Below are 23712 nucleotides of genomic sequence, written 5' to 3'. Positions count from 1 at the left end.
ATTTCTTTTGAACAAGGTGATATATAGTTTTGGGAATTTCAAAAGTTTTGGTTTATTTTTTTTGGGGGAAACATATTAGTTTTCCTATAAAAGTGGCTTATACAGGATTTTTTATTTTCGCTTCGGTTTAAATCTTTGAAATATGCCAATGTAGCTACAATAAAGTTGAAGGTTATCAGGGAAACCAAAGATGTGTGGAAAAGTGTACCATTTGTAGGTTGATGTAGCCAAAAATTGAGATAAAATTAATGGCATTCTCTCTTTTACTATGGAAGGGGAACATATAACTGTAATTCAGGAAGTTAAGCCAACGTTGTTTATGGAATTGAATGCCCATGTAAGAAGCTTTTATGTGGAGAAACCTGTTAAGATGGAAGAACGAAGAGCGCGTCGTAGAATTAAAGATGCATGTCAGGGATATTATAAATAATAAGGAAACAAGTCCTCTGGCTGCTCATTTTCATAGTCATCATGAAGGAAAAAAGGAGGGCTTAAAAGTCTCAGTGTTGGATAGTATAGAAAATATAAAGTATTTAAATGAAAAATACATAAACAGCTATTAAGAAAAAAAGAACTATATTTCATATTAAAATTTAAAACACTCAAACCAAATGGATTAAATCATGATTGTTCATGGAAAAGTTTACTGTAAAAATGGGAGTTTTAGTAAAAAAAATAACAGTTTTTTTATAGTTCTGTGTTTTTAATTTTTAGTACTTGTCTTAATTGAATAATTAATTGAATTTGATTATGGGAGTGTTCTTAAGCATACTATATAAGGTGATTGTGAATGTAGTGTAAGGAATCTTTTACTCTGTAAAGGCGATTTTGCCGAGGTGCTAGAGATAAGGAGACAAGCATATGTGCATTTTGTATTTGTGAACTCATTGAATTCCAGTGGATTAAACTCCCTGTGATGTCACCTATCTCCTACTCTGTTCCTCCCCCTTATGTAACTCTTACACTACTCAGAATGTAACTCATTGCTATGTAGGGAATTCAGTATCCCTAACACTCATTTGCATCAGTTGCCTACTAATGCTTAGTTACATGTCCTAGGACTCAGCTTCCCCTTAGCAACCAGTAAACGGTGGTCATGTTGTTTTGGTCTGCTGGTCCCCTGCATTGTAAATCCATGTATTGCATAAAACCCACATTTGCTTAAGGGTTTATAACCCTTCCATGTTTATGTTTTATATAAGCGCAACCCATTTGCGCGCGGGGCTGCGCTAACATGCGTTTAAACATCGTCGCCCGAATCAAAAATATTTAATATTTCTCATATTGCATCGAAAGGTACCTTGCCAAATGGCCGTACATATTTTGGCGGCGATTATTGGCATGCTGCCCTGGACATATGCATCCCCCTTTATTTGGAGCTGACATGGCTCCTTTGTAGGCGCTTTTGCAGAAAAGCGTACTCAGCCTTTTCAACTGAGTACATTTTACGTGCAACTAAAAGCAGCTCTTACGGGCTGCTTTGGGCTTCCTGGATCACTAATCTACCTCATTTGCATGCTATTCGGCTGCAAGAGGTGATTAGGCATATCACGTAACTCTGTACTCCATGTAAGAGACATTTTAGCTGGTCTCTTACTAGGACTTTAGGGCTGTTCCTGGATCGCAAAGGCTGCATGAGTACTTTACACTACTCTCTTAGACTCCGTTGCAGGCTGACCGTGAATCCTGCCCAATGTCATAACAGGAAAAAAGCCCTACTCCACAGTTTATCTATCAATAACAAAATAACAACACTGCCCTGGCACAGGCTTCTATGCCATTAAATCTAAAAAGCAACAGTTTGTAGAATACTTACCCACATCGACAACTATCTTTTGGTTAACATCAAGTGTAGTATCTCACAATTATGCCTCTGCTACAAAATGAACATCCTAAGCCATTTGTTCCACTTGTTTCAAAATTCCCCCCAGTTCTTGATCACATGCATCTCTCAAATGATGGCTTTAGTGGTGGGGACCAACTACAAAATACACGTTTTTTTCTTTTTTAATTGTGTAACTTGGATTTCACATAAAAATTCGATTTCCCATTAATTCCTAATCAGTATTTTAAAATTTTCAAACACTTCCCCAATTACCTATGCATACAAATAAGTCATCAATGTAACTCAGTTGCATACTCTGAAGAAAAAGTTAGTCCTGTAAATAATTTCATTTTCAAAAGTCATCATGTAAATTTTGGCATATGTGGAGATATAAGGAAGCCCCCAAACTTTTTAGCTTTCTTGTAAAAATAGCTTAAATATATATTTGATAGCTTACTATCAAATATAACAAGTACAGAAACTCAAAGTGCAGGAGGACAAAACAAAATTAATATGAGGCCCATCTGCCAAGCATGCTGCCAGTGCTCTAACATATAATCTATTCAGGGATCTAGTACAGAGATTCCTGACAGCCACTGCTAATCCAGTGATAAACTATCCTGCCATAATACACCATAGCATCTCTGAATGAACATTAACATAAAGAAGCATTAAGCAGCACATGTTCATGATACTAGCTAAATCTTCTTGCAATTGCTCACATTTGATATTGTGCCTTATGGCCATGTTAACTTTAAAATCTGTGAACTTCGATGCAGTTTCATATTCGCGGTGTAAATGTGTATACACTACTTTATTAACCCACATTCTGCATATTATGATTTACTCTTCAATCTGCATTAGCATTTACTATACACCACAGAACCATAGCTAGCACACATTTGGTACCTTGAGCATGTATGCCATCAAACTGGTGCCCCACTCTATTTTAAGTTGAGAAGTAAATCAAAATTAAACAAAAAAAGCTCTTATACTTTAAATCACAGTGAAAATGGATAAATGGTGCTGTCGCAAACCAGTAATCAAAAACAAAGCACCACTCGATCAGTATGGATGTAGACAACCATTTATTCAATGTTCAAGCACCAAAGCAAGTCAAAACTAACGTTGTTAATGTTGTAAACATACAAATAACGTTTTTTGTCATCAACTTCATCAGATATACAACAATCCCACTGTTCCCCTTAAATACCCAAGCTACAAATTCAATTAGTAAATTCACTAATGAAATCAGTGTCAATTAATGTAATTTTTGCATAACCATACCTATATTCATGTTCATTTAATTGTTAAAAACAAACATTGTTATATTGAAATATAATAACATATATATAAAATATACCTTTTTATACAAAATATATTTTAAAAAATGTCTATGAAAAACCACAGTCTGTTAAAACCATTCAAACTATCGTTACATACATAAATGTAGTATATGTTGTGATTTTTGGCTCCCCCAAGTGGTATAAATATAAATAACATCACATACTGTGAAAAATAAAACCTTTTTAAAAAACTAATGTTTTTGAGAGCTGTAAATACAATTAAAGCTTAGCTGATCTCAATTTTAAAACTGGAGCCAAAGATATCATATCATTGAGACCCAGAGGTCTATTTGCTTCTAATGATAACTGCCAGTATAATTCCCTATATTCAACCAGGGTCTCCCACATACCACCCCTGGGATCCACTGGTACTACTTCCAAAACAAAAAATCGAAATACAGACTTTCTACATGTTAGGCTATGCTTGTATAGTGCATTATTTTCACACTTGTTCCTCATATCGTATAAGTGTTCATATATTGTTTGTTTAAGTTTTCTTTCACTTTTACCCACATAGTACGAGTCACAATCATTACACAGCTAAGTATATAATGCCTTTTGTATTGCAATTAACATAGGTATTCAAACTTATTTTTCTTTTCCTAGCCTGTAAAAAAATGGAATCTCCAGTTTTTAAATATGCACAGTAATTGCAACAACCACATTTATAGAAACCTTTTTTAGTTCTTGTGGTGTTGTCACAGTTAATATGGGCACCTTTTTCCAACACATTCTTAATAGTATTCCCTCTACGGTATGTATACGTCAGAGGTTTATCAAAAATGTGTTTTAAATCAGATATTTTGGAAAAGTCACTCCATTCTCTATCCATAACTTTTCTCACTAAGCTTGACTGTCCATCACAATTTGTGATGAATCCCATATTGTAATTCTTATTAAGGTCTATTTCTAATTTGTGCACTGCTTCTGTCTGAGATGGTGTTTTACCAATAATTGGAGCAAATCTGCCCCTTCTTTCAGCTAATACCTCATTCAGTAATACATCAAATAAGTCACTGAGATATCCTCTGTTCATGAACAACTCCTTTAACTTAATACATTCATTTGTAAAAGTTGCATCTACGGAAGTCATTCTACACATCCTTACTAACTGCCCTTTCAACACTCCTTTCTTTTGATACAAAGGATGTGAACTGGTAAAATGCAAATAAGAATTTGAAAATGTTTCTTTTCTGTGTATCATGGATACAAAATTTCCATTGTCCTTCTTAATATTAACATCTAAATATATTAATTCCTGTGTATCGTATTTGTAGGTGAAGTCCAAAAAGTTAGTTGTTCCATTTAAATACTCAACAAATTTCATAAATTCATCTTGGTTCCCCACCCACAAAAAACATAAGTCATCAAGAAACCTTCCATATAAAATCCAGTTCTCATTGTAAGGTGATTTCAGAAGATAATTATTCTCTCAATAGGCCATAATAATGTTGGCATATGTGGGTGCACAATGTGCTCCCATTGCCACTCCTTTCTCCTGTTTAAAATACTCCCCTTGGAAAAAAATAAAATTATTCTTTAACACTATTTCCATCAAGGTCAAAATAGTTCTAAACTCACATGAGGTGATGTCCCTGAAACCAATTAACATCTCCTCAAACCATTCCATACTGATATCATGAGGTATGCTGGTAAATAAATCAACTACATCCAAGGTACCAAAAGCTAAATTGTCACTGTATAAGGAAGAGTTCAATTTTCTCAGGAAATCCCAAGAATCCTGCAATATGTTAGGATTGTTGGTAAACGACCCCTTCACCTTAGTATCCACATACTTCGCTAAGGGTGCTGTCACAGATCCAGTGGCCAAAACTATTGCTCTAAGGGGAGGATCATAAGTATTTTTGTGAACCTTGGGAATTCCGAATATAGAAGGAACCTTTGGTTTTTCCACCAACAAATATTTGTATGTTGGCATGTCAATGGATCCTTCAATTAACAAATCATATAAAACCATCTGTATCTTCCTATAAGCCACATTTATTTCGTTGATAGATATTCTGGAATATTTCTGAGTATCATTCAAGATTTCCATCATTTTACCTTCGTACTGAATACAATCCATAATAACCAATCCCCCACCTTTGTCTGGTTTCATTACCCTTATATTTCTGTTGTTTGTCAAGGCATGCAAGGTTTCTTGTTCTAAATATGTTAAATTAGGGTGTACAAAATGTTTCCTCAAACCAGTCCTTAACTCATTTTCAAGTTTTAGCTCAAAATTCCTAAGCTGGGGGTGTAGTGGTGGGTTAAACGTACTAGCACGTACCAAACTATTCTCTTTTGTTTTAACAACCTTCCCATTAAACAAAAGTTCCAAATTTTTCTTTCTTAAAAATAGTTTCACATCCACCAATAGTTTAAAAATGTTTGTTCTTTGCCTGGGTATAAAGTCAAATCCTTTAGAAAACAATTCAAACAATGTTTTACTAACCACAACATTACTGTAATTAAAAATACTAAAATCTTGGTATGTCCATCTGTTGCCATCTTGCACTATATAGTCCATTAATTCCATCCTGTTTCGTTCCTTCCCCGGTGTCTCCACCCCCTCCCCCCATAGTTTTTTGTGTTATATACAACTGGCTCTTTATCCCTAAGTCTTTCAGACCTCCTAAGCGGAGGAAATTCAATGAAACTAGACTCATTCTCGGTGGGGTGCATTTCCACTCCTGTTGTCACCTCTTGAAATACCTTTTCACTGTACCTATTCCCTCCCCTAGTCCAAGATTTAGGCCTAAGATAGGGTGTTTTGTTTTTGTATTCTTTGGTGTCTCTCTCTATCTTTCTTAGTTTCCTTTTTTGTACTTCCATACATTTCAACTCTAAGTTTCTAATAAGTTTGTTGTATTTGGTTCTTTCTTCCTCCACTTTAAACAATAGATCATTTGTAATACCATGGTTCACTCTATCAATTCTATCATACAGCTTCTCCATTTCACATGTGTTATTTCTAATTACAGCCTTCATTATCTCAAAGCTACACTGGTGGCCTATCTGCCAAGCATGCTGCCAGTGCTCTAACGTATAATCTATCTAGGGATCTAGTACAGAGATTCCTGACAGCTGCAGCAATCCAGTGATAACTATCCATCCATAATACCAGCATCTCTGAATGAACATTAACATAAAGAAGCTAAACGTACATATGTTCATGATACTGGCTAAATCCTTGCAATTGCTCACATTTGAGATTGTACTATGCTGTTAACTTTAAAAATCTGTGAACTTCAAATGCAGTTTCATATTCATGTGTAAATGTGTATACACTACTTTTATTACATTTTGCATATATTTACTCTTCAATCTGCATTAGCATTTACTATACACCAGAACCATAGCTAGCACATTTGGTACCTTGAGCATGTCGCCAAACTGGTGCCCCACTCTATTTTAAGTTGAGAAGTAAATCAAAATTAAACAAAAAAAGCTCTTATACTTTAAAGCATAAAACTGTAGTAAGCTACTTGCTAACAATGTAGCAGCTTGCTACAGTCAAACTATCATGTTCTGAGTGCTTCAGTGCTTCAGCTGTGACTACAAATGCAATACCAGCACTTCATCAATAAACACTTGCACTGTACTACTGCAATGCACCCTACTGATAGCTTCAGGAGCAATAAAAAAAGGTCTTCACTTTGAAGATTAAAAAAAAAAGTTCCTCAGCTTTTCTCCTCTGAAAATATAAGCAAATTGCTTGCTACAAATGTTCCAAACAACTTGTTACAGTTACACCACCATGCTCCATCCCTTTTTCTGCAGAAGGTCATTGATTTTGCCACATATTTTGTCTTGTTCCTTGTAGAATTTTTGATTTCCTGGTAAATTACTGAGAATTATAATCAGTCAGTAATGCCAGACTTTAGAGTTTTAAGGAAATTAGAGTGATATTTAAAACTTGTCTTTGATTTTGGATGTTTGTAACCCCATTATTTTAGACTTTGTCAAGAATTCTTGAGCTAAGAAGTTGAGAAGTATGCCACAACTGTAGTATCAGCATTCATAAATGAACAATGGTAATACACTCCTAAACATTAGGTATCTGCTTGATCATACCCCCTGACAGCTTGCACCAAGGACAACCACCACCTTCGTACCCCACTCTAGTGACACTACTAATAGTTACATACATGAGTATTTTTGTTTGGCCACTGTATATCATCTACTTTCTTAAGCACTGTTTTCACTATCCAGGTTATAATTGAAAAAAGTCAGTAGACCAGGTCACCTACCCTGTAAATAAATTGCAAATAAATAAATAAATAATACCATTGTAACCCTTCATAAATAATTGCCTATATCCTATACATATGAATCTTTTTTTTATTCAGACAGGGCTTTAGCATGAAATATAGCTTGCATGCTGCTAAAATGATCCTATTCCAAAAATAATTCCTTTACTTTGATAATTAAACAGTAATTTATGCTTCTTTTGTAACGAATAAAACATTGGTCTCTAAATATAAAGGATAGAGACATCCTTATCTGTCAAAAAAAGTAACTACCTGCTTTAAACAACAATATAAGAGCATCATTATTTCTTCAGCCATCCTAGTATTTTATTTTCAGTTGCCTCATGCTGTACAACAACTTTCCATTTTATTTAAATTTAGGATTATTTATTTATTTATATATTTTGAGAAACTCTTGCCCTATTTGTGATGGAGAAACTTGTTCAAATACATCCATAATCTGAATCTCTAGGAAACAAGAAGACATACCGCGTTTATCAATGTCTGGTGATATAAGCACTTGAAATATCTTCCTATGATACATCTATGAATATAATTTAAAAAATATAAGCCTCCGTGTAAGAGTTATAACTTATACACCGAGGCTGCAGTTAAACGGAGTGATGTCAGCATGCTCTGCATATTCATGAGAGCATGCTGAATCACACTTAAGGCTAACACGGTCCATGTAAGACAGTAGGGGGTGTGTCTGTAGGCCGAGCCCTGTAAGCGGACATGCCCCCAGAAGAGTAAAAGTGCCCAAAGTAAACACCCACGCCAGAGTCCATGGAAATGTGAATAAACACAACACAACACATGTCCCCACAGACTACGAACATAAAATGTAGAAATGAACATCACATAATTTTTTTTTTAAATTGTAAAGATGTTTAACCGTGAGTGCGCTCGTTTGCGCGGGCATGCCCGTAGCGCAGCTACAGTTAGCAGTCAGTGGGAAAGCATATAAGAACTAAATATGCAAAGTAAGCCAAGAAGCAACAGCGTAGCGGTAGAGATGTTGGCTGAAGAGCAGGCATCCATGGTTCGAGCCCCCACAACACCAATGTTTATTTTAGCAAAATAAGCACGAAACAAGTCCCTGACAAATATGTACACATAAAATCACATTTTATGTAAAATGTAATGAAATAGCCCATTTATATTGAAGAAATGTGAAGTAACAAAACAATAAAAAATGCCAGATGTGCCCATAGCTGAGCTACAGTTTAACAGGGTGAGTGCATCTGTCCGTAGGTGAGCAGAGGTTTAACTGGTGCAAAATGAGTGCCCGTAGCTGAGCAGTGGTTTAACACGCTGAATCTATGTGCCCCTAGCTGAGCTGAGCATAATATGCATGCCGATAGCCAAATGAGGCTTAAACCAGCGTACCCCGTTTGCGTGGAGCTGCGCACCATGCAAACAAGCTAACCGACGGGCAACGTTGAGCAAGCCATATCAAAACTGCCTTTACACAGACACACCCCTCAGCAGGTCTAGACAGTCATAAAAAATAAAAAGTAGTGGCCAGGTTTGAAACCAGGATACTATACACCACAGTCAAGGTACCAAACCACTAAGCCATGACAGCAGTACCTATAAATGCAATAATAGCTAATATATAGGAATGAATACAAACTGGAGCATGACAATGCAGGTTTACTGAAGTTGATACAATTCCAAAATGGCCAATCACAGATATGTGGGAAAACGGACTATATAAGCCCCATAGGTGGGAATACACAGCATAAACGATTGTAGAACTGAACTGCAGGCAGAATGACAGGAGTAGGAGAGGGTAGTTGCTTTCGAGCACAGAGGTGGGGCACTGAGGAGTCCAGGTACATGGTCTGGCTCCTAGTCCACAATCATGAGGCCCAACTCATGCAGGGCCAGGTCCTCTGGGGAGCATACAGGGCTGAGGCGTGGGACCGGTTCGCTCATGATCTCACCAGTGACACAGGGATTCCAAGGACTGGTGAGCAGGTCCGTCACCACAATATGGACCTGAAGAGACGCAAGCAGGACCAACTGAACCTTTGGATCCAGGAGGCCCGGCAAATGCCCAATGCCCCACTACTGAGTAAGTTACATTTAATTATGTATGTAAGAAATTAAACTAGCTGATATTATGGAGATGTGTATTCCAATATTACTTCATTTATATTACAGCTGCAGGTGTCTGTTCTGCGAACCGCAGAGCCTATGGCGATAGGCTGGTGCGGTTGAGCCACCAGGCAGGTCAGTAATCCACTACCAGTAACTGTAAAGAAATATAAAAGTATGACAGTCAGCAAAAGAGTGCAGTGTAGTCACTAAGGAATAAAATATGCAAGTAACAATGTGAAAGTGTTTGCAAGTATTGCTTGATTACAAAAGTGTGTTGCAGCCTGTAAGCCAAACAGAAAAATGAAAATGTCTGACATAAATTCTGAAATAAAAATGCCCCACCTGTAAGAAAATAGAACACAACCTGCAGCAGGCTGAAAAGTATAGCTGCAGAAGATGATGAAATCACATGTGTGAAATATATCCCTGTTGAAATACTGAAACATGACAGAAGTGAGACTGCTGGAAAGGATTGTAATAACTACAGGTAAAACATGTCAATAAAGCCTAGAAGTAAGTACTATCCTGAATAGTAAAATGAAAACAAATGAGAGAGTGTGAGAAAGTGTCATGAATCCAGCAATACAGTAGTAATAACCTCTGAATAAAGTATACTGCAGTCAAGACAGAATGAAATGCATGTGACAATCAAAACCAAACAGCAAAATCTGTTCAAGTGTTGCTACATATGGAATGTGTATCCCAAAATCTGGATATGTTGCTCTCAGTCTGCAATATACAGATAGTATGATTGTCTGATATACCAAACATCCACACTTGTCTAAAGTTATATAAAGCAAATGTAGCAGGATGATGTAGCTGAACAAAGCTAGATATGAATGTGTATGAAGAACAATAAAATGTATATTGATGTTGCAGTAACAGTCCTATCACCAAGTTGAAATAGTTATCATATAGGAAAATGTAGTTAGAACAGTAGTGTGTATATATTTGTAGCTATTAGAAATGTACAGCATATGTATTGGTATTTGAAGGTGTTAATATTATTTTCTTCTCCCGACCCTATAACCACATATAACCCATTCCACGTGAAAATGGTATGTGCAATCACAATTAACACCCCTGGACGTTTGTCCTGTTGGGTCATATATTTTTGCATGTCCATTGATGCATCTGCCCTGTTCATACATCCAAACCTGATGGCCTGTTGCCATCAATTAACCCTGCATGTTGTTGGACTGTGTACTGCTGTTCAAATTATGCATGTGTTATGCACGCTGTTCAATGGTGTGAATATTTGGGTGTTTGATTAATGGGAATACTAATGCATGCTGTTACAACTAATTGTGAATGGTATTATATGTCACTAACCCAAACTGTCATGACATAATGCAAAACATAGAACGACAGGGAAGGCGGGATCCAGCGGACCCACCTCGCCCACCTCAGCTGGCGAGTGCACCTGGCACTAGTGCTGAGTCTGGACCCTCCTCCGGTGGCCCTGTGCCACCTGTGGGTGGAAGCGCTGCAGGGGATGGGGCTCGCCCCCCCTCTGCAAGTGTGGCCGGAGGAGAACCACCACTCACCCTCTGTAGCGTCCGGACTGTGGTGCGTAGGGAGATTCGGGACTCTGTTCTCGAGCCCCTACGCCAGCTTGAGGCAAGGGTGGCACAACTTACGGGCATGCCTGTTGCCCGCCTACACAGCCCCAGCACAGCCCCATCCTGGGCAGTGAAGGAACAGTGGCAACTGCCTATGGGTGGGGATATCAGTTCCACTGTTGCCATCTGTGGGCTCATGGGCTCTGGATATCCAAACCTCCATCCCCGTCAATTGTGTAACCCCCCCACATGTGTCATACACAGCCCCTGTATGCGTCTTGTTTGCCTTGTCTGTTTACCTACCCAACCTACCTCCCCAGCTGTACTGACTTCCTTCACCTGACATACCACTCTCACCTGAAAAAAAAAAAAGGGCACTCTGTACCCACAAAAAAATTACGCCCCATACATAGCTGCCCATTCCGCACACGTCTGCTGGACATGGAATCTATCAATTACAATTGGCTGTACAACAAGTATTATTGTTGTCCTGACACCTCTCTCAGGGGTGGAAGATTTCAAATGTCACACCAAATTACATACATATGCACAGCTGTTGCTGATGAAGAAATGGGCAGCTATGGGCCTTACCTACATCCCTCCTGCAAATCCCAAGCTTTTTTCCCTACTGTCTTACCCTCTTTGTGACCCCTTTTTCACCACTTTCCTGTCTCCCCATTTTCATTTCTTTCAAAGAAAATAGCGCGGGTGTGCGCCAGAGTAAGCACTGTTAAGCGGTTGTAAGCGGGTGTGCGCGTGTGTGCGCAGAGCTAACCGCCAGTCCGCATGCGTGAGCTCCATGCAAACCTGCGCTAACCCGGTTACAACTGCTTAAAGTGCCTTAGTCACTTTGATTGACAGGTCCTGTACTCAGTTCAAAAGCAAAATAAAATTCCACTGTCAGTCCCAAACCCAGGAAACACTAGTCTGTATGACCTACCACTAAGCCATGACTCTTATACAAGAACATTGTGCTAAAATAAATATAACATGTAATAGTAGGGATGAATGTAAAGGGAATATAGGATGTGTAGTACCCAAAGCATGGCATGTAGAATTACTGTCAAAACTACTGGATTCCCATAATAGTAGTGTGTGAACAGAAACAGCCTTGCTAGTTGTTAGCTTGTAGGTAATAATGTCAGTTAATGTACATATATATATGTATGTATGTATATGTACATATATATATATATATATATATATATATATATATATATATATATATATAGTTGTAGGTGTCATTGTGCATACACACTTACTACAGGGAACAGGAGAGAGGAATGGAGAAATGTGAATCTACAACACAGCCTGAATCATGGCAGAGATACTAACCTTTACACTCACAGAACAGTGTCCACAGCATACCACCATGGTCCCCGCCCTTACAATCTGTACGGGCAACGCCTATCTCACATACCCTTTTATAGCACTGACTTAAAATCACAGTGAGAACTGCAATCAGTACACAACTGGCTGTATGCAATTAGCAAATGCTGGCTTACAATAGGTGCAGAGGCCATCACATGGACCTATGCAGATACCTACAAAAGCATCCAGTATTAACACTCCACACATGCAATACATTCATTGCACTGTCTGAAAGCAGACAGAGGGAGAGAGAAAAATGAGAGAGAGAGAGAGAGAGAGAGAGAGAGAACAATATAAAAAAAAAACCTACACACTGTGACTCTGTAACTCTAAGCTGTCAGCAGTGACAGTAGCAGCAGCAATCAGAAGCAGTGGTAACGCAACCAGCTGCGACAAACACAGGTAATGCAAAGTAGCAGGTTAATAGTGTGCATACTGTGAACCCTCCAAATGTGTCATAGGTCTGTATCTATAGGTATGTCCATGTGATATGTTGTGTGTATGTAGTTCCACCAAAAGGGGATGACCATACATTACATGTCAATCAATGTTAGGCCATGATCCTGGCAACAGTTGTCTGTGCGTTGCCCTCAGCAATGGCTGCAGTGACTGCTTTGAAAGGTCAGCCAGGTTCAAAAGGCAGGATCAGCCCATCACAAAGGCACACTGGCTGGGAACAAGTGTCTGCAGGTACTCGATATCACTGCATATGCATCCCACACTGCATAATTCCATAGCTTAGTAGACCAGGCCGGTTATGCATATGATGTGGTAGTTCCCAGGGTCAGTCAAGGTGCCTCCTTAGTGGTGTGGGACCACTGTCGCTGTATGCTACTATCCAGGTACATATCCTGTAGTATGGCCAAGATAAATTATCAGTGTTATATGCGGTTGTATGTCCTCTTGGAGTGCAGGTAGCACACATCCAGGGATACCATGAGGTCACAGTGATGCTGTGTGTTCTGCTCTGCTGAGGACGGCCCTCACCTGGACATGTGAGATGATAGGGAGGTTACATACAGCTGTGATAACTATCTCAACTGGTGGGGGAGAAGGAGGGGGGATATGTGCACCGAACCTGTCTGCAAGACTGTTGCCAATATCCGTGTGTTTGGTGAATGTTAAGTAGGTGTGTATTAACACAGAGCATATCTGAGGCATTTGGTCCATATGTGTAACATAACTGAAGAAGGCCTTGTGGTCATCCATAGTGTTTGTGACCATTTCCCTCCCAGAGCAGGCTGTGGCCGTTGTTATGATAGACCGTAGCGTAGTACCAGTGCTGACCACAGATGCCTTCCCTTAATGTGAATGTGCTCTGTCCTGCAGTAGCCTCCTGCTATTGTTATACAATCTGCTTCTGTCTGGGGTCCACCGGACAGGATGCCTAACCTTTGTGCATAGGGTCTGGGTTAGAAATGTGTGTGCAAGTTCCATGCAATCCGTGGCATGTCCGTGGTAAGCATTTGCAAAGGGGTCAGCAGTGTGGGTTGTGGCTTCCACTGGCCCAGTGTGCTGCATGGACACCATTTCAGTCCCAACAAGTGAATAACTGTCTAATCACATACATATCAAAGTAGTCTACTGTGCTGGTGGTGGTGGTGGGATATGTATATCCAGGCCGAGTAACTTGTGTCCACATCACACTAGTGGATGGCGTCCCACATGCAGTACCTTGGGATGAACCCCCAGAGTGAGGTTGTGCATTGGACCTGTCAGTGTGTGCTGACCGATGGGGCATGCTACTATGTTGTGTGGAATGTGGCAGGTATTGTTGCACAGGTGTTGGCTGAGCACTGATATCTGGCCATGTACCTGTGTATCCACCATGACACACACACATGCAACATATGGGAGTAGTAGTATATCACTACACATGAGTATCATGTATAGTATGTGTGCCATATATTGCTGACATAGTCTGCTGATATCCTGTTTGTGTTCTCTTCCAGGGAGATGGTGCATCATCGTAATCCCGCCTACTCTGCAGCAGAAGATGAGGAGATCCACCAGAGCTTGGTGCGGGAGTATGACATCCTGTTTACCCGCACCAGTCAGAATCATCAGGAGAGGGCTGCACTGTGGCAAGACCTTGTCCATAGGGTAAATGATATTGGCACGCATAATAGGACATATGAGCAGGTACGACATCACTGCAGTGATTTAATCCGAAGTGTCCGTCAGCGTGCATCAGATATCCACAGGCAACAGGTTGCCACAGGAGGTGTGGTGGCCACACATCCCCCCCTCACCAGACTGGAGGGGCTACTCCTAAGTATTGTAGCTCCAGCCCCGGAACAGCAACAGCAGTACACCTGCATCATGATGGAGGCTGGATCCACACAGCAGCACGACATGGAGAGTGCAGGTAATATGCCATATGTACACTTGACTGTTCTGTACACTGTTAGTTTATGCATGTGTAAGGTGTGTCTGTGGTATGTATCTGTCATCATAGTATGTAATTGTGCATGTGTGATACTGGCAATATCAGCAGCTGACGTGTGAAAGGCAACTGGTGTATTACTGCACTGTATCATATGCAATATCAATGGCACAGTTGTGCCCACTGACATTAATCTCATCATTTCTGTAGGTCCTTCCAGGGTTACAGCAAGGCAGGCCATCCATGCTGGTGAGTGTGTTTAACATAACCTATAATAGTCCTGATAATGCTAGTAACAGTAGTAACTCAGTAGTGCTCTGTGTGTATACTGCGGGGTGTGCATGTGTGCATGTGTGCAGGTGTGCCTGTGCCCATGTGTGCATGTGTGCATGTGTGCAGGTGTGCCTGTGTCCACATGTGCATGTGTGCATGTGTGCCTGTGTCCACGTGTGCATGTGTGCATGTGTGCCTGTGTCCACGTGTGCATGTGTGCATGTACCACGCGACCACGTCGCATGTGTGCATGTGTGCATGTGTCCATGTGTGCATGTAACCACGCAGCATGTGCATGTGTCCATGTGTGCATGTGTCCACGTGTGCATGTGTGCATGTGTCCACGCAGCATGTCTGCATGTGTGCGTGAATGTGTGCATGTGTGCATGTGTGCGTGTGTGCATGTGTCCACGTGTGCATGTCTGCATGTGTGCCTGTGTCCATGTATGCATGTGTGCCTGTGTCCATGTGTGCATGTGTGCATGTGTCCATGTGTGCATGTGTGCATGTGTGCAGAAGTGCATCACTGGTAACAATGTCTGGAGACTGTAAACTGTGTTTCTGTCTTCCTCCCACAGGTTCTGGTGCTGCTCTGGTGACCTGCAGCAGGGAACCTGAATCTTGTGCCACGGGTACTGGTAATGATGATATTTGTGTAATGGTACAGGAAGGTGTGTCAGGGTCTGCCACTGGTCAGCCAATTGACAGTACACAGCTGTCAACCTCATCATTGCGCACAGTCATCCTGCCAGTACATCCTTTGTCACCATTGTCCCTAGGTGATGGACAGGATATAGTGGGCATAAACCAGGGTAATGTGGTAACTGTGGCACATGCATCCCCACACAGCAGTCATGGGCAGGGTCCTCCGATGGTACCACACAGACAGTTGACCATGGGTTCTCGTGGGAGCATCCGTGGGCGTACTGCCTCTGGCCAACGTGCCCAAAGAAGTCTGTCAATCTCAGCTATGTTTCGGTCTGTCATGCAGGCACAGTCGCGTATGGAAAGGTACACCAGACAGGGTCTGAGGGAGCTGAGAGCATGTCGCACAGCCATGACAGACAATATGCGTGACATTGCGGATGCTATCCGTAATTTCACCAATGTCATAGACAGACGTTGTGGGGACATATTACAGCAGTTCCACAACCAAATGTCCATGAGCCAGGGCAATGGTTGGCGTTTGCGGCGTCGACGTGGCCGTATGCCGGCAACAGCAGCAGCTGGCAGTCAGCGTGGATGACAAAAGGATTGCGCAAGCCCCCATAGTGCCAGCAGCAGCCCCAGCAATGCTGGGTCTGTGCTGTCATCGGAACGCCCCAGGAGACCACGTGCACGTGGCTCTGGACAGTCCCAACAGGGACCTGTGTCCAGTCAACACACTCCTGCTTCTGATGACAGTACCCAGTCTGGCTTAGTACTGGATACGGTCCGTAGCACCCCTGCCAGGCACAGGTACCATGTCCGTGCCCACAGACACTGATCTGTATGACCTGCCAGGTGCAGTCTGTGGCTGTCCACAAACCTCTGTATATGGCAGCCATGAGGTGGAACTGTATGCGTGCACACACACATGGGAAATGTTAACACCCAGGGTGACCACATACACGCACACACTGCACCAACACTGCCCCACCCTGTACTGCTGCCCCTCACCAACACATACACACACATGTCAATTGGTGGTATCAGCGGCTGACTCAGGCATACCTAATTCACACCCTGTGCATAGGATGACACTGTGCCACCTCCTGCAATCTCCAACATCATTGCAGGAACAGGTAAACATGTTGCTGATGCACAGGGTGACTACATAGAAGTGTATTAGTAGTATCATGTTGGTAACAGTGCAGTGTGCTGCTATGACTGTGTGTATATCCCAGCATGCCTGCTGCAGTAACTGTATGAATGTCCTGAATTGTTATCTGCACCCATAGTACATACCAAAGTGTAACAGCTGTGCATAATTGCATGCCGGTGGTAAGGTTGTCAACAGATAGCCGCATACATGGGTAGCACAGGGGGGAAGCTAACGCAAGTAGTGATATGCAATGGTGGACATGTACAGTAATGGTGTCAAGTTGCCCACAACGACTATGCAATGTGGATGTTTGCACATGTAGATATGTGTGCAGTACCAATGTAATCCAAATCACAAATAACTATGACATAATATCAGTTCTACCATGGGCATCTGCGCTGTGTATTCCTGGGTACATGTTGATAGTGCCTACATATTTGCATTGTTACTTACTGTTATTGTTACCCCTTCTTTGTTGTACAATGCACTACTTCCAGCTCTGCTTACTGTAGCTTTGTTTGCATGCATGTTCACTTCGGGTTCCCTGGAACACTGCTTACACCTGCAATGCAGAGTTACAGTGCTTCTGTAGACTCCTAGTGACATATGCATAGCGTACGATACGTATGTCAACTGTACACATGACAGAACGTCACTGTCTGTCCTGTACGCATGCACGTTGCCTGTGACACATTGCACATGTCTTGACTGGCATTTACCCATGTGTGCAGTCATATGCCAGTGCTATGAAACAGTAGCGGCACACCCACACATACACACCTTCAGTATGTTGTTCCCCATTGGCCCTATGTGTTGGTACTCACCATAGCAATCACACTACTAGGGTAGCATGTGCAAAGGTAACCTGTGAATCACCTCTATGGTCCAGTTGTGGTTTATGTGAGTCGTGGCAATGTCACAGCTGCCACATGTATGCAGATAGCCATCACCCTTGGCCAGGAACGTACAACACATGTGTGGGATGCCACCATACAGCCAATCTGGGGACTGAGCTCTCTGAACCCAGTAATGCCATACCCTGTCAGGTGGCATGTCATATATACTACATCCTGGACAAACTTCAACCCCAATCCCTGCTGCTACTATTGATAAAACCCCTGAAGATGTTTCTGATAGTTTTGACCAATTCTTTACTGAGACATTTCAAGCCCTAGCTAGCCATCTACCTCCTAGCTCCCCTGGTCCTGAAAGTAGCACCCCTAGAAACCTACTTGCATTCAGCTGCCAACCAGTCGCCACTTCACTTCTCCATACCTTGATTGAAAAAGTAAAACCCACTACACTTTCTGCTGATCAACTCCCTGCAGAGCACCTACAAAAATCAGCTGATGCTATTGCTTACCCCATCTCAAAACTAATCAAATGAACCATGGTAGAATCTAAATTTCCCACCATCTGGAAAATATTCTATGTAATCCCACTTCACAAAGGAGGCATCTCTACTGAATTTCCCAATTATAGGCCAATAGCTATACTCTCTCCACTTGCAAAGATTATGGAAACTTTATTCATAGACAATTCATGCACCACCTAATCCAAAATTGCCTTATGGCAGACACTCAGCATGGCTTCCGTCCTCATCACAGCACTACGTCAGGCCTCCTAGCCTTTACTAACACCATAAACCATACTTGCAACACTAATTATATATCCTCAGCCCTCTTTTTGGATCTTTGCAAGGCATACAATATGGTTGCTCACCAACTTGTAATCCACACCCTGCAAACATTCTGTCTAGATACTGGAGCCTTCCAATGGTTTCAATCCTACCTGCATGGTTGACGGCAGGCTGGCCTCTGGCAGAACAAACTCTCTAACCTTCTACCTAACACCCTCATGGTCCTTGCTGTTCTCCATCTTCATTAACGACCTTTATACTGTCATCCCAAAAGTCAGCTGTATCCAATATGCTGATGACTCTACTCTGATCTGCTCAGCCACATCTCCAGTAGAGTTATGGTCAGCTACCCAGACCACCTTTAATACAATAGAAAACTGGCTTTCTGACCATTGTCTGATCCTAAATCCCAAATAATCTAAACTGCTGTTATTTCACCAACACGTAAGTCTACCGCTTTCACCTTTACCATAACATCAACTGATGGCACAATAATCTCCCCTGACCCATCTACTAAACTATTAGGTGTCATCATAGACAATAATCTCAAATGTGATCTACATGTTAACCAAATTATCAAAGTCATCAATAAAAAACTAGGTCACTTTACAGAATAAAAGCCTTCCTAACCCCTCCAGCTAAAAGTGCCATAGCTCGCTCACACCTTCTTTCAACCCTTCTGTATGCATCCCCTCTACTCTCGAATATGAACAAGACTGTCCTTAACAAACACTCAATTTGCTACAACCACATTGCCAGGTTTGCCACTGGCTGCCTTTTAGGACACATCATTGCATCAATCTAAATCAGCTTGGTTGGCTTGAACTACCCAGCCTAATACAGTATAACCAACTGATTATGGCCTATAAAATCCTCTATAATCCAGACAATACTCCTGCACTTCAGATATTATCACCCCCTATAACAATCCTAGACCGCTTTGATCCTCTAACAAACTACTAACTCAGACTACCAAATTTAATAACACAGCCGGTGATTCTCTCTTTGCAAACTCTGTAAGTAGATCCTGGAACTCACTTCCATCTGATATTACCTTACTTTCCACCTTAGGTCAATTTAACACTAGACTCAAACAACATTTGTCACTTAACTGGCTATGTCAATGTATCAAGCCTGGCTAACTCGAATGTGGAAAATCTGTTAACCAGTTTACTGTGTAATTTAATTTAATCCTGACTTGTACTCAGGACTAACTTTAACCTGTGGAACATGTTTAACTTGCTTACTTATGTAATCTCTGTAAATAATCTGTTTGTAATATGTAATGCTGGTATTATGTAATGCTGTATCTGCTTACTCTTGTAGCTTTTCTCCCCAGGCCTCCGCTGGAAATGGACATGCATCCAGTTGGACTATCCCGGTTAACAAATGTAGGATAAATAAATAAATAAATAAAATATATTACAGTGACTACAATACATGTCAGACATTGACACACACTGACAGCATGCTGAACACACTGAGGCATACGTGGGGACTCAGAATAGCATCCTGCCTGAGCATCACACACCTCCGCAGCTGGCACACAGGCATATGTTCCATCGGAACAGAGCACATGCCACACATGGCACACACATCCCCTGTGCCACACACTCACAGCCTGTAGGGCTACACAACACACCTGCTACAGACGTGTCAGGTACCTGTCTTGGGTGCTGCACTGGGATCCCGCTCAACAGGCTGTATCTGGTGAAGGTCACAGTGATATGCCTCAGGGGCACTATGGTCCACCACAGAACACATGCATACAGGTCAGTCAGAGGCATGGACACATATGACTCACTCATTGACCATGCCAGTATGGTTGACCTGAGACATACCTCCCTGGACTACATGATAGGGAACATAGAATGGATCTCTCAGCATGTGGCACAGGCCAGTATGAGCCTGATCTTGGTTGCCAACATACCCTCACCAGGTATGCTACCACTATATGTGGGAAGGGTGTTGTATGTCTACATTATGTCTCCAATGTCATTCATAGGGTATCCGCTGGCTGTCAATGTGTGCTTACATGCTAGGGAAGCCACAATGATGTGCAAGGGTCAACTTGCACGTGACACCCATGGCCCGATGTATAATGGCAAAGCTCCTTGGTACACACATACTGACTTATGCTGCAGGACACAGTTTACATAGCCACCTCCGTGGGGATCACACAGGTTAGGACACTAACAGTGCTGCTACACAACAACAGCAGTGTACACCGGAAGATGCATGCACCTGACACTGTCCTCAGCACGGTGAACCGCAATGTCTGTCCAGTACCAGATTCCTGATTCATGGCTAACAGGTGTTACCCATCACTGATAGGTTATGCCCCGTACCATGCCTGTCATCCCCTACACATATAACACACATGGACAGGGGAGTGGTATCCCAAGGTACCACAGATACACACACTTCCAGGTTGTTGGCACAGCACAAAGTATCAGGGCCTAATCATGTGCAGCTAACAGTGTGTCAGACTGCCATCTGGTTCATAGCCTGGCACACACAACCCTCCCATACACAGGAAGACCACCTATCATCCATAACAACACTGGCAATATGACAGTCTCAAGAACTGTGTTTATATGGCTGGACTGCATCCAGCCAAACATTGTGCGTGAGCATTACTGTAGCTACAACACACTAGTTGAAGGGTTCACAGCATGTGGTCACTGAATTGCAGTGGAATGACATGTTACCACTACCACAACAGTTGGGAACATGCAGCACCTGTACATCGACTACATGTACACTATATGGCCCAGACCAGATGTGTATTTCCTGCTGTAGGTATTTTACCATATACACCCACACTGTATAGACACATACCGCGTGTGGACCCTGCACAGTAAGACACAGTCATATTGGTATACATTGCAAATACCATTTATCCACTCGAGGCATGTGTCAGACATGGTAACTACTGCAGGTCACAGGTATTTATGTGTATGTGTCACACACATACATCATGTGTGCAATGCCATTGCTGGTTTAGGCAATGGCATGCATTGTTATGTACAAAGACCCACACAAGGTCATACTGTGTGACACAACCACACGTGGCAGTTTTGGGTTACCAAAACATACCTATCTGTACTCTGACAATGGTAATAGACACAGTAGCAGAGTGCACTATTGGCATTACTAGCCAACTAGCCCTGTTTGGCTGTGCTGATAGTGTGGTGACATCTCCTGTGTTTACTGGGGGAATATGCAGCATCTGGTGTATTGTAGTATTTGCCAAAAGGATCTGTTCTCTCACACTTGCATTTACACACACTACTACCCCCACACACACACATGCACACTTGCCATTTGCAGGATTCATTCCCATACCTTACTAAGTCACGACACATGAGAAAAACGCATTAGCGAAGCACACTATTCGGATTACTAGATAGTTCCTCTTCTCTGGCTGTACTTATAGGGTGCTGACAACATCAGTATTTTGAAAGGGTAATGTGCATCAGGTAGTGTGATCTCCTGATTGCCAAAACTAACATGTTGTTCATACGGAAATGCACACACACAAACTCCCCACATCCAAACACACACACACACTTGTAGGTTTCAAACCCCTACCTAAATATGTTATGGCACTTGAGAGTGACGCTGTAGCAGGTTGCACTATTCTGAGTACTGGCAGATGTCTCTTCTCAAGCTGTATGTATAGGGTGCTGTCATCATCACTGTTTGGAAAGGGTAATGTGCATCATGTAGTGTGATCCCCTGATTTAAAAAAAGCACATGTTTTTTATACAGAATTGCACACACACAGAGTCCAGACATCCAAACACACACACATGCCATTTACAGGTTTCAAACTCCTACCAAATTATATTATGACACTCGGGAGTGATTCATTAGCAGAGTGCGCTATTCGCATTACTGGGAGGCTTCCTTTCTCCTGCTGTACTTATAGGGTGCTGACATCATCTGTGTTTAGAAAGAGGAATGTGCATCCTGTAGTATGTTCTCCCAGTTGCCAAAAGGCACATTTCCCTCACATAAAAATAGACACACACTACCCCCCCTCATCCAAACACACACACTTGCCATTTGCAGGATTTAAACCACTACCTAACTATGTTATGACACTCGAGTCAGACGCATTAGCAGAGTACGTTATTCGCATTACTGGGAGGCTTCTCTTCTCCTGCTGTACTTATAGGGTGCTGACATCATCTGTGTTTAGAAAGGGGAATGTGCATCCTGTAGTGTGTTCACCCAGTTGCCAAAAGGGACATTTCCCTCACACAAAATTGCACACACACTAACCTCCCTCATCCAAACACACACACTCACAGGATTCAAACCACTACCAAACTATGTTACGACACTCGAGACAGACGCATTAGCAGAGCGCGCTATTCGCATTACTGGGAGGGTTCCCTTCTCCTGCTGTACTTATAGGGTGCTGGCATCATCAGTGTTTAGAAAGGGGAATGCGCATCCTGTAGTGTGTTCTCCCAGTTGCAAAAGGGACATTTCCCTCACACAAAATTGCACACACACTAACTTCCCTCATCCAAACACACTTGTCATTTGCAGGATTCAAACCACTACTTAACTATGTTATGACACTCGAGATGGATGCATTAGCAGAGCACGCTATTCGCATTACTGGGAAGTTTCCCCTTCTCCTGCTGTACTTATAAGGTTCTGACATCATCAGTGTTTAGAAAGGGAAATGTGCATCCTGTGGTGTGTTCTCCCAGTTGCCAAAAGGGACATTTCCCTCACACAAAATTGCACACACACTAACCCCACTCATTTAAACACACACACACCTGTCATTTGCAGGATTCAAACCACTACCTAATTATGCTATGACACTTGAGACGGACACATTAGCAGAGCACACTATTCGCATTACTGGGAGGTTTCCCTTCTCCTGCTGTACTTATAGGGTGCTGACATCATCAGTGTTTAGAAAGGGGAATGTGCATCCTGTAGTGTGTTTTCCCAGTTGCCAAAAGGGACATGGGCTGGGGATGCCAAAGCTCCTCACTGAGAACCGGCGAACTGGCGGCTGGCCTAGCAGAGGCCTCGTCATCGGTTTTGGACCATGGATGCCTATCCTTTTCCTTGTCCTTGCGTTTTTTGTAAACTCTGGTTGTCAGCTGTTCCACATA

The sequence above is a fragment of the Protopterus annectens genome, chromosome 2.part2 (genome assembly GCF_019279795.1).
Source record: "Protopterus annectens isolate FY-2018-M chromosome 2.part2, PAN1.0, whole genome shotgun sequence".
NCBI lineage: Eukaryota > Metazoa > Chordata > Ceratodontiformes > Protopteridae > Protopterus > Protopterus annectens.
Note: the sequence above shows the minus strand (reverse complement) of the source record.